Genomic DNA, 13,329 nt, shown 5'->3' with positions numbered 1-13,329 from the left:
ACATTCATTGATTTGCGGATATTGAACCACCTTGCAGCCCAGGAATAAATCCCACTTGGTCATGGTGAATAATCCTTTTAAGGTAATGTTGGTTCATCTCCCCCTCTGATTACCCACCTCCTTCATTTTTCCCTTCATTCTCATATTGTCCTCAGAGGGTTTTTGGGGGTGGGGTTGAGAGATGGTTTAGCCAGCAATGGGTATTAAGGAGGGCATATATTTCAATGAGCACTGGGTGTTATATGTGAATAATTAATTGTGGGACACTACATCAAAAACTAATGAAGTACTATATGGTAACTAATATAACCTAATAAATAAATTAAAATTAAATTCAATTAAAAAGTAGTTTAAAATAAACCTAATACTGCAATTGGATGTACCACATTGTAATATATTTTATTGAGGTAGCCTAAAAAATCACTTTTAACAAAAATTTTAAAATTTTAACAAATAAATAGAGTAATGATGGATCTTCTTGGCTAGTATCTTGGTGAGAATATTCACATCCATGCTCATCAGAGATATTGGTCTTTAATTCTCCTTTTTGGTGGGATCTTTGTCTGGTTTGGGGATCAAGGTAATGCTGGCCTCAAAGAATGAGTTTGGAAGTTTTCCTTCTTTTTCTCTTTTTTGAGACAGCTTCTGAAGAATAGGTTCTTTAAATGTTCTTCTTTAGTTCTTCTTTAAATGTTTGGTAAATTTCCACTGGGAGGCCATGTAGTCCTAGACTCTTGATTTTGGGGAGATTTTTGATTACTGCTTCAATTTCTTTGCTGGTTATAGGTCTTTTCAGGTTTTCTATTTCTTCCTATTTCAGTTTTGTTAGTTTATATGTTCCTAGGAATGTATCCATTTCTTCCAGATTGCCTAATTTCTTGGCATGTATGTACTTATAATATGCTCTTATAATCTTTTGTATTTCTTTGGTATTGGTTGTGATCTTATTCTTTCATTTATCATTTTATTAATCTGAGTCTTTTCTCTTTCATTTTTGATAAGTCTGGCTAGGGGTTTATTCGTCTTCTTAACTTTTCAAAGAACCAGCTCCTAGTTTTCTTAATCTGTTGTACTATTCTTTTGATTTCTATTTCATGATTTTCTGCTCTAATATTCATTATTGTTTTCCCTCTCATGGATTTAGGCTTTATTTGCTATTCTTTTTCCAGATCCTGTAGGTGTAATCTTAGTTGTATATTTTAGACTTTTTGTTCCTTGAGAGCAGTTTGTATTGCTATGGACTTCCCTCTTAGGACCATCTTTACTACATTCCAAAGGTTTTGAAGAGTTTCTTCCCATTTTAATTTGTTTCCAAGAATTTTTAATTCTTCTTTAATTTCTTGGTTGAACCATTAATTCCTTAGTAGGATGCACTTTAATTTCTATGTATTTGTGTTCCTTCCACATTTTCTCCTGTGATTTAGCTCAAGATTGAAAGTAGCATGGTCTGAAAATATGCAGGGAATAATCTGTCTTTTGGTATTGTTTGAAACCTGTTTTGTGACCCATTATGTGGTCTCTTCTGGGGAATGGTCCATGTGCACTCGGGAAGAATGTGTATTCTATTGCTTTAGAATGGCATGGTCTGTGTGTATCAGTGAAGTCCATCTGGTCCAGTGTGTCACTCAAAGCCCTTGTTTTCTTGTTGATCTTCTATTTAGATGGTCTGTGCATTGCTGTGAGTGGGGTGTTAAATTCCTCTACTAATATAGTATTATTATCAGTGTTTCTTTAATTTTGTTATTAATTGGCTTATATAATTGACTGCTCCTATATTAGAGATGTAAATGTTTACAATTGTGAGATCTTTTTAGATAGAGCCCTTTTTTCTTATATGGTGTCCTTCTACATCTTTTATTACAGTCTTTGGTTTAAAATCTAGTTTGTCTCATATAAGGATTGCTACCCCAGCTTTTTATTGCTGTCCATTACCATGATAAATGATTCTCCACCCCTTCATTTTCAATCTGGAGGTAACTTTGGGTCTGAAATGAGTTTCTTGTAGATAACATATCAATGGTTTTTCTTTTTTGTCCAATATGACACCCTGATCTCCTGATAGGAGTATTTAGTACATTTATATTTAGAGTAATTATTGAAAGATATGAATTTAGTGCCATTGTATTTCTGTAAAGTCAGTGTTTCTGTATATTGTCCCTTTCTTTTGTTCTGTTCTATGTTATTTTGGGGCTCTTTCTTTGCTTATAGGATCCCCTTTAATATTTCCTGCAGGGATGTTTTACTGATCACAAATTCTTTTAGTCCCTGTTTGTCCTGGGAGCTCTTTATCTCTCCTATTCTCAATGATAGCCTTGCTGGATAAGGTATTCTTTTTTTTTCCTTTTTTTTTTTTTTTTAATTCATTGACCCGAGAGAGAGAGAGAGAGAGAGAGCATGCACACAAGCAAGGGGAGCACCAGGCAGAGGGAGAGGGAGAGGCAGGCTCCGCTCTGAGCAAGGAGCTGGTTGTGGGACTCAATATCAGGACCCTCGGATCATGACCGGAGCCTAAGGCAGATGGTTAAGCAACCCTGGTGTCGCTCTTTTTTTTTTTTTTAAGATTTTATTATTTGGGAGTGAGAGTATGAGTGGGGCCAGGGAGGAGTGGAGGGAGAGGGAGATGCAGGCTTCTTGCAAGTAGGGATCCCAATTGAGATCATGACCTGAGCCGAAACAGAGAATCAGATACTTAACTTACCAAGCTACCCAGGAGACTCCCATTTTTATTTTATTTTATTTTTTTTACTATTTATCATACTTTAAAAAAAAATTTATAAACATATAATGTATTGTTACTCCCAGGGGTACAGGTCCTTGACTTGCCAGGTTTACACACTTCACAGCACTCACCATAGCATATACCCTCCACAGTGTCCATAACCCCACCACCCTCTCCCTAACCCCCTCCCCTGGCCACCCTCAGTTTGTTTTGTGAGATTTAAGAGTCTCTTATGGTTTGTCTCCCTCCTAATCCTGTCTTGTTTCATTTATTCTTTTCCTACCCCCCAAACCCCCTACGTTGCATCCCCACTTTCTCATATAAGGGAGATCATTTGATAGTTGTCTTTCTCCAATTGACTTATTTCGCTAAGCATAATACCCTCTAGTTCTATCCAAGTTGTCACAAATGGCAAGATTTCGTTTCTTTTGATGGTTGCATAGTATCCCATTGTGTATACATATACCACATCCTCTTTATCCATTCATCTGTTAATAGACATCTAGGTTCTTTCCATAGTTTGGCTATTGTGGACATTGCTGCTATAGACATTCAGGTGCACGTGCCCCTTCGGATCACTTCATTTGTATCTTTAGGGTAAATACCCAATAGTGCAATTGCTGGGTCATAGGGTAGGTCTATTTTTAACTCTCTGAGGAACCTCCATGATGTTTTCCAGAGTGCTTGCACCAGCTTGCATTCCCACCACCGTGTAGGAGGGTTCCCCTTTCTCCACATCCTTGCCAGCATCTGTCATTTCCTGACTTGTTAATTTTAGCCATTCTGATTGGTGTGAGGTGGTATCTCATTGTGGCTTTGATTTCTATTTCCCTGATGCCAAGTGATGTTGAACAATTTTTCATGTGTCTGTTGGTCATCTGGATGTCTTCTTTGCAGAAATGTCTGTTCATGTCCTCTGCCCATTTCTTGATGGGATTATTTGTTCTGTGGGTGTTGAGTTTGATAAGATCTTTATAGATTTTGGATACTAACCCTTTATCTGATATGTCATCTGCAAATATCTTCTCCCAGTCTGTCAGTTGTCTTTTGGTTTTGTTACTGTTTCCTTTGCCATGCAAAAGCTTTTAATCTTGATGAAGTCCCAATAGTTCATTTTTGCCCTTGCTTCCCTTGTCTTTGTTGATTTTCCTAGGAAGAAGTTGCTGCAGCTGAGGTTGCAGAGGTTGCTGCCTGTGTTCTCCTCAAGGATTTTGATGGATTCCTTTCTCACATTGAGGTCCTTCATCCATTTTGAGTCTATTTTCATGTGTGGTGTAAGGAAATAGTCCAATTTCATTTTTCTGCATGTGGCTCTCCAATTTCCCCAACAGCATTTGTTGAAGAGGCTGTCTTTTTTTTTCCACTGGACATTCTTTCCTGCTTTGTCAAAGATCAGTTGACCATAGAGTTGAGGGTCTATTTCTGGGCTCTCTAGTCTGTTCCATTGATCTATGTGTCTGTTTTTGTGCCAGTACCATGCTGTCTTGATGATGACAGCTTTGTAGTAGAGCTTGAAGTCCGGAATTATGATGCCACCAACTTTGGCATTCTTTTTCAATATTCCTCTGGCTATTCGAGGTCTTTTCTGGTTCCATATAAATTTTAGGATTATTTGTTCCATTTCTTTGAAAAAATGGATGGAATTTTTATAGGGATTGCATTAAACGTGAGGATTGCTTTAGGTAGCATAGACATATTCACAATATTTGCTCTTCCAATTGATGAGCATGGAACATTTTTCCATTTCTTTGTGTCTTCCTCAATTTTTTCATGAGTACTTTATAGTTTTCAGAGTACAGATTCTTTGCCTCTTTGGTTAGGTTTATTCCTAGGTATCTTATGGTTTTGGGTGCAATCATAAATGGGATTGACTCCTTAGTTTCTTTTTCTTCTGTCTTGTTGTTGGTGTAAAGAAATGCAACTTATTTCTGTGCATTTTATATCCTGACACTTGACTGAATTCCTACACAAGTTCTAGCAGATTTGGAGTGGAGTCTGTTGGGTTTTTAACAGATAGTATCATATCATCTGCAAAGAGTGATAGTTTGACTTCTTCTTGGCCGATTTGGATGCCTTTAATTTCTTTTTGTTGTCTGATTGCTGAGGCTAGGACTTCTAGTACTATGTTGAATAGCAGTGGTGATAATGGATATCCTTGCTGTTTTCCTGATCTTAGTGGTAAAGCTCTTCATTTTTCTCCATTGAGAATTATATTCGTGGTGGTTTTTTCATTGATGACTTTGATGATGTTGAGGTATGTACCCTCTATCCCTACACTTTGTAAAGTGTTGTTCAGGAAGGGATGCTGTACTTTGTCAAATGCTTTTTCAGCATCTATTGAGAGTATCATATGGTTCTTGTTCTTTCTTTTATTAATGTGTTGTATCACATGGATTGATTTGCAGATGTTGAACTAACCTTGAGGCCCTGGAATAAATCCTACTTGGTCGTGGTGAATAATCCTTTTAATGTACTGCTGGATCCTATTGGCTATGATTTTGGTGAGAATTTTCGCATCTGTGTTCATCAAGGATATTGGTCAGTAATTCTCTTTTTTGATAGGATCCTTGTCTGGTTTTGGGATCAATTTTATGCTGGCCTCATAAAATGAGTTTGGGAGTTTTCCTTCCACTTCTATTTTTTGGAACAGTTTCAGGAGACTAGGAATTAATTCTTCTTTTAATGTTTGGTAGAATTCCCCTGGGAAGCTGCCTGGCCCAGGGCTTTGTTTTGTTGGAAGATTTTTGATGAATGCTTCAATCTCCTTACTGGTTAGGGATCTGTTCAGGTTTTCTATTTCTTCCTGGTTCAGTTGTGATAGTTTATACGTCTCTAGGAATGCACCCATTTTTTTCAGATTGTCCAGTTTGTTGGCATAGGGTTGCTCATAATATGTTCTCATAATGGTTTGTATTTCTTTGGTGTTGGTTGTGATCTCTCCTCTTTCCTTGATGATTTTATTCATTTGGGTCCTTTCTGATGAGTCTGGCCAGGGATTTATCAATCTTATTAATTTTTTCAAAGAACCAGCTCCTAGTTTCATTGATTTGTTCTATTGGTAGGTTTTGTTTGTTTGTTTGTTTGTTTCTATTTCATTGATTTCTGGTCTGATCTTTATTATTTCTCTTCTTCTACTGGGTTTAGGCTTTTTGTTGTTCTTTCTCCAGCTCCTTTACATGTAGCGTTAAGTTGTGTATTTGAGACTTTTCTTGTTTCTTGAGAAAGACTTGTATCACTATATATTTTCCTCTCAGGACTGCCTTTGCTGTGTCCCACAGATTTTAAACTATTGTGTTTTCATTACCACTTGCTTCCATGAATTTTTTCAATTCTTCTTTAATTTCCTGGTTGACCCATTCGTTCATTCATTAGAAGGATGCTCTTTAGTCCCATGTATTTGGGTTCTTTCCCAATTTCCTGAAGTTCTAGCTTCAGAGCATTGTGGTCTGAAAATATGCAGGGAATGATCCCAATCTTTTGATACTGGTTGAGACCTGATTTATGACCCAGGATGTGATCTATTCTGGAGAATGTTCCATGTGCACTAGAGAAGAATGTGTATTCTTTAGCTTTGGGATGGAATGTTCTGAATATATCTGTGATGTCCATCTGGTCCAGTGTGTCATTTAAGGCCTTTATTTCCCTGTTGATCTTTTGCTTGGATGACCTGTCCTTTTCAGCAAGGGGGGTGTTAATGTCTCCTACTATTATTGTCGATGTGTTTCTTTGATTTTGTTATTAATTGGTTTATATAGTTTGCTGCACCCATGTTAGGGGCATAGATATTTAAAATTGTTAGATCTTCTTGTTGGACAGACCCTTTGAGTATGATATAGTGTTCTTCCTCATCTCTTAAGTCTTCGGCTTAAAATGTAACTGATATAAGGATTGCCACCCCAGCTTTCTTTTGATGTCCATTAGCATGGTAAATTATTTTCCACCCCTCACTTTAAATCTGGAGGTGTCTTTGGGTCTCAGATGAGTTTCTTGTAGGCAGCATATTGATGGGTTTTGGTTTTTTATCCATTCTGATACCCTGTGTCTTTTGATTGGGGCATTTAGCCCATTTACATTCAGGGTAACTATTGAGAGATATGAATTTAGTGCCATCATATTGCCTATAAGGTGACTGCTACTGTATACTGTCTCTGTTCCTTTCTGGTCTGTCACTTTTAGGCTCTCTCTTTGCTTAGAGGATGCCTTTCAATATTTACTGTAGAGCTGGTTTGGTGTTTGCAAATTCTTTCAGTTTTTGTTTGTTCTGGAAGCTTTTTATCTCTCCTTCTATTTTCAATGAGTGCCTAGCTGGATATAGTATTCTTGGTTGCATGCTTTTCTCGTTTAGTGCTCTGAATATATCATGCCAGTACTTTCCGGGGGCTAGGTCTCTGTGGGTAAGTCTGCTGCCAATCTAATATTTTTACCATTGTATGTTACAGACTTCTTTTCCTGGGCTGCTTTCAGGATTTTCTCTTTGTCGCTAAGACTTGTAAATTTTGCTATTTGATGACGGGGTGTGGACCTATTCTAATTGATTTTGAGCCGGATTGTTTGCACCTCCTAGATTTTGATGCTCATTCCCTTTGCCATATTAGGGAAATTCTCTGCAATCATTCTCTCCAATATACCTTCTGCTCCCCTCTCTCTTTTTTCTCCTTCCAAAATCTCAATTATTCTAATGTTGTTTTGTCTTACAGTATCACTTATTTCTCAAATTCTCCTCTCGTGGTCCAGTAGCTGTTTGCCTCTCTTTGGCTCAGCTTCTTTATTCTCTGTGTTTAGGTCTTTCTTTATCACTAATTCTTTCTTCTGCCTCATTTATCCTAGCAGTAAGAGCCTCCATTTTTTAAAAATTTCTTTTCAGCATAACAGAATGCATTGTTTGTGCACCACACCCAGTGCTCCATGCAATACGTGCCCTCCATACTACTCATCACCTGGCTCACACAATCTCCCACCCCGCCCCTTCAAAACCCTCAGGTTGTTTTTCAGAGTCCGTAGTCTCTCATAGTTCATCTCCCCTTCCAATTTTCCTCAACTCCCTTCCCCTCTCCTCTCCCTATGTCCTCCATGTTATTTGTTATGTTCCACAAATAAGTGAAACCATATGATAATTGACTCTCTCTGCTTGACTGATTTCACTCAGCATAATCTCTTCCAGTCTAAACCATGGTGAGTATTCATCCTTTCTGATGGAGGCATAATACTCCATAGTGTATATGCACCACATCTTACTTATCCATTCGTCTGTTGAAGGGCATCTTGGTTCTTTCCACAGTTTGGTCACTGTGGGCATTGCTGTTATGAACATTGGGGTACAGAAGGCCCTTCTTTTCACTACATCTGTATCTTTGGGGTAAATACTCAGTAGTACAATTGCAGGGTCCTAGGGAAGCTCTATTTTTAATTTCTTGAGGAATCTCCACACTGTTCTCCAAAGTGGCTGCACCAACTTGCATTCCCACCAACAGTGTAAGAGGGTTCCCCTTTCTCCACATCCTCTCCAACACATGTTGTTTCCTGTCTTGCTAATTTTAAGAGCCTCCATTTGTTTATTGCACCTCATTAATAGCTTTTCTCATTTCAACTTGGTTAGATTTTAGTTCTTTTATTTCTCCAGAAAGGGCTTTTATATCTCCAGACAGGGTTTCTCTAATATCTTCTGTGCCTTTTTTGAGCCCGGCTAGAACCTTGAAAATCGTCATCCTGAACTCTAGATCTGACATATTACTGATGTCCGTATTGATTAGGACTCTAGCCTTCAGTAATGCCTCCTGTTCTTTATTTTGTGGTGACTTTTTCTGCCTCGTCATTTTGTCCAGATAAGAATATATGTAGGAGCGGGCGCCTGGGTGGCTCAGTGGGTTAAGCCACTGCCTTCGGCTCAGGTCATGATCTCAGGGTCCTGGGATTGAGTCCCACATCAGGCTCTTTGCTCAGCAGGGGGCCCGCTTCACTTCCTCTCTATCTGCCTGCTTCTCTGCCTACTTGTGATCTCTGTCTGTCAAATGAATAAATAAAATCTTAAAAAAAAAAAGAATATATGTAGGAGCAAATAAAATACTAAAAGAGTGGCAAAGACCTCAGGAAAATGTGATTTAATAAATCAGAAGAGACCCCAAGGAAGTTCAGAAAAAAAATTTTTTAAAGAAAACAAATAATGAAAAAATATAAAAAAGAATATATATATTCTTTTATATATATCTTTTTTAATATAAAAAAGAATATATATACATACATACATATGTATATATGTATATGTGTATGTGTATATATATATATATATATATATATATTAGACTGGTGACTACAACAGGGTCACTCACTTAATTCTGAAAGTATTTTGGTCTCTTAGAAGAAACTACCTCCCAAAATTTTAAAGAATGAAAACATATCAGGGTAAACACAATGAAGGGATGGAATATGACTATAAAGATGAAAAAAATGTTTTTTTAATTCTAAAAAGGGAGTTGATAAGAGAAGTTGGTTGAGAAAATAAAGAAATAGAAGGTGGGGGAGAATTTGCTCAGGCTGGAGACTAGAACAAGCCCAGTGTTAGATTTACAGTGTATTTTGATCTATTAGAAGAAGTTATACCTCAAATTTTTTAGAAGAAAAAACCCTATGTGTATACAAAAATAAAGTTAGATACAATGAAGGATAAAATATGACTAGAATAATGAGGTTTCAAAAATATTTTTAATGAAGTGTATTATTAAGATAAACTACTTAAAAATGTTAAAAGAGGAAAGAGTAAAATTTTTTAGGAAGTTCAGCATAAGAAAAAAATAAAATTAAAAGCAATGAATTAACTTTGCAAGACTAAAGAATCATGGGGAGAAAGCCATGAATTCCATGCTTTGCTTTCTCCTCCTCTGGAATTCCACTGTTCTCTTTGGTAAGTGAACTTGGTCTTGGCTGGATTTCTTGTTGATCTTCTGGGGGATGGGCCTGTTGTAGTGATTCTCCAGTATCTTTGCCTAGGCGGAATTGCACCGCCCTTAGCAGGGGCTGGGCTAAGTAATCCACTCAGGTTCGCTTTTGGGAGCTTTTGTTCCCTGAACGCTTTCCGTAGAGTTCCAGAGGACAGGAATGAAAATGGTAGCCTCCCAATCTCTGGCCCGGAGGAGCCAAGAGCTCGGGGCCCCACTCCTCAGTGCGCCCTCAGAGAAAAGCACTCAATCACTCCCGTCTCCCTGGCCTCCAGCTGCGCTCTGAGCTCACCCAGACTGTGACCAAGCATCTCAGTCTCTGGCACACAGCTCTGCCTGAGGTCTCTGAGCCCCACAGATCCCTGAGCTTTTCCAGGGGGGTCTCCCCAGATCTTGTTGGAACCCCACTCACAGAGCAGTGGCCTGTGCCATGGTTTATGGTTCAAGGTAATCCCGAGTTGAGTTGAGTGCTCACTCCTCAGCTCTGCCTCTGTAGCCAGCTTCCCCGCTCTAATACCTGCAAGCTCTGTGACACTAAGACATCCCTGATCCTTCTGTGGCCCCATGGGACCTGAGACTACGCTGTCCCCGCATGGGCTTCACTCCAGTTTAGTCTCTGGAGTGATGTCCCTTAGTGGAGCAGACTTTTAAAAGTCCTTATTTAGTGCTCTGTTGCTCTACCAGGAGCTGGGAGCTGGCCCATCTCCCTGAGGTCTATCTTCCTGTCACTTTGGATTCACTCTTCACCAGGCCTACCTTTCAGAAAGTGGTTGATTTTCTGTTTCTAGAATTGTTGCTCTTTTTCTCTTCGATATCCTGTTGGATTTGTAGGTGTTTGGAATGGTTTGATAAGCTATCTAGCTGATCTCCTGCTCCCTGATGTCATCTCAGCCTGCTACTTCTCCGCCATCTTGACTTCTCCTGGATAAAGTATTCTTGGCTGCGTATTTTTCTCATTCATCACCTTGAATATATCTTGTCAGTCCTGTGGTCTGCCAGGTCTCTGTGGACATGTCTGCTGCCAGCCTTATGTTCCTACCTTTGTAAGTTAAAGACCTCTCATCCTGATCTGCTTTCAGGGTTTTCTATTTATCTCTGAAATCTGCAAGCTTCATTATTATGTCGAGTTCTTTACCTACTTTTATTGATTGAAAGGGAATTCTCTGTGCCTCCAGGACTTGAAGGCCAGTTTCCTTCTCCAGATTAGGGAAGTTCTCAGCTATAATCTGTTCAAATAAACCTTCAGCACCCCTCTTTCCTCTTCCTCTGAGACCCTTCTATTATTGTTTTTGCTTTATGTTATCACCGATCTCTCAAATCTTCCCTTTGTGATCTAGTAGTTTTTTTATCTCCCTTTTTATCATTTTCCTTATTCTCCGTCATTTTGTCTTCTATATCAGTAACTCTTTCTTCTGCCTCATTTATCTTAGCAGTTGGAGGCTCCATTTTTTTATTGTATTTTGGTAATAGCTATTTTGATTTTGGCCTGATTAGATGTTAGTTCGTTTATTTCTCTGGTAAGGGATGTCCTTAGTGTCTTCTATGGTTTTTTCAAGCGCAGCTACCGTCTTTATAATTGTTTTGAATTCTATTTCTGACATCTTACTTATATCCATATAAATTAAATCTCTGTCACTGAGAACTGCCTCTTCTTTTTTAGGATTAGTTTTTCCATCTCATAATTATGTCCAGAAAACAACAGATGAAAGAGAGAGAAAAATTTAAAACTAGTAATAACACAAGAAATATATGCACTAAGGAAATCAGAAGAGAACACAAACTAAAAAAAAGAGAGAGTGAGAAAGACAGAGAAGCAAGGAGAAAGAAGTAATCTAACAAGAAGGAGAACAGAACACAAAGTAAACTATATCCTGAGTGTATTTTGAGATGTTTGTTTGAAAAATTATGCCCCAGAACAAGAAAAAAAGAAAAATTGTTATATATATAAAAAAATAAAATTGATTGCTCGCTTCGGCAGCATATATACTAAAAAAATAAAATTGAATACAATGAAAGAAAACCAAAAATATATTTATATATATGTATACGTATACATATAATCTAATATAAAAATTTAAAAGGACTTAAAAAGGGAATTGATAAAATAAAAAATAGCTTAAAAGGAAAAAAATATAAAATTGAAAGACTATAGAATAAGAAAAAAAAAAAGATGAATGTTATATATTGTTTTACCCTAGAGTTTAAGTTTTGCAGTTCTGTATAATCAGTAAACTAGGTATTAGCCTCATGTTCCTGCTGGTCTTCTCAGGCAGTAGCCTGTTGCAATGATTCTCAGGTGTCTTTCCTGGGTGAAATGTAAAAGCCACCCTTGCCAGTGTGCTGGATTCAGTGCAAGCAGCTACGGATTTCACTATGTGGTGCTCTTTTGCTACCTGAAGGCCTTCATCACCAATGGGGAAGATAAAAATGGTAGCACCCCAATCCCTAGTCCCAGAACTGAAAGGTCACACCCCACTCACAGAGAAGCAATCAATCACTCTTGTCCCCCTGGTTTCCATCTGAACTCTATGATCACCCATCCTGTGACAGAACATTGTTTATATCAGGCGTGCAACCCTGTTTCAAGTCTCCAAACTTTATCAGATCCTGTGGTACAGACTCCTACCCCTCCTCAGGGGAGGAAAGGGCATCTCGCTGGGCTTCTGCCCTTGGCTTGGCCCCTGCTTGGAGAGTGGTCACCCAACCAAGCAGTAGTTTGTGGTTTATGGCAACACTGTGTAGAACGCCAGCTTCTAAACTCAACTGTTTGCAGCAGACTTTCCTACTCTGATGTTTGGGAACTCTGTCACACTCAGGCACCCCCTTTCTTTTTGTGGCCATGGGGATCCTGACACAATGCTGTCCCACCTGATATTCTGCCCTGCTTCACTACCTGAGCTTTCCAGGGAGGATGTCTCCCACCCACACAGACTTCAAAAGTTCTCATCTTGTATTTCCACTGATTAAATACTATCTGGTAGCATCCTTAAGCCAGACTCTTCCCTAGCAGTTTATCTTCTGATGTATATCTCTGTATTCATGTCTCTGTACCTCCTACCTTGCAAATGGTTGCTTTCCTATTTGTAGAATTTCAGCAATTCTTTTCTAAGATCTCCAGTTAATTTTGCAAGTGTTCAGAATGATTTGGTAACTACCAAGCTGAATTCCAGGGACAAGATGAAATTAGACTCCCCTATTCCTCTGCCATCTTAACTCCTCCTTTTTCTCCTAGAAAAGTTTTCTTAAATGAGATGATCCAGGTGTAAAGATACCAAAGTGGCAGCTGTATAACACAGACTGACCCATGTGATATTTTGACTACAGGAAAGTGAAAAGCTTCTCTTCATGAAAACAAATGCAAAAAGAAAGTTTAGAAATCTCCACAAATCTGTGGATTTCTGTATAAATGTAGTCAACTAATGATCAATGTAAGGAAAGTATTTTAAAATTCCAGAAGTCACTAAGAAAAACTGAAACAATCCAGCATGAAGGTGGGCAAAAGACATGTACAGAACGTTCAAAGAAAAAGAAACATGTATAGAGAAAAATACAGAAATTACCACAAGTAGTGAGACAAATTCACCTCTGTGCACTATGATTTGACATCATTAATTAGTTTACTGCAAAATTTGAAAAGTTGGACAAACTCAGGTATTGATGAGAATGTACATTGATAGA

This window comes from Neovison vison, chromosome 1, assembly GCF_020171115.1.
Source record: "Neovison vison isolate M4711 chromosome 1, ASM_NN_V1, whole genome shotgun sequence".
Taxonomy (NCBI): Eukaryota; Metazoa; Chordata; class Mammalia; order Carnivora; family Mustelidae; genus Neogale; species Neogale vison.
This window is presented reverse-complemented; position numbering follows the sequence as displayed.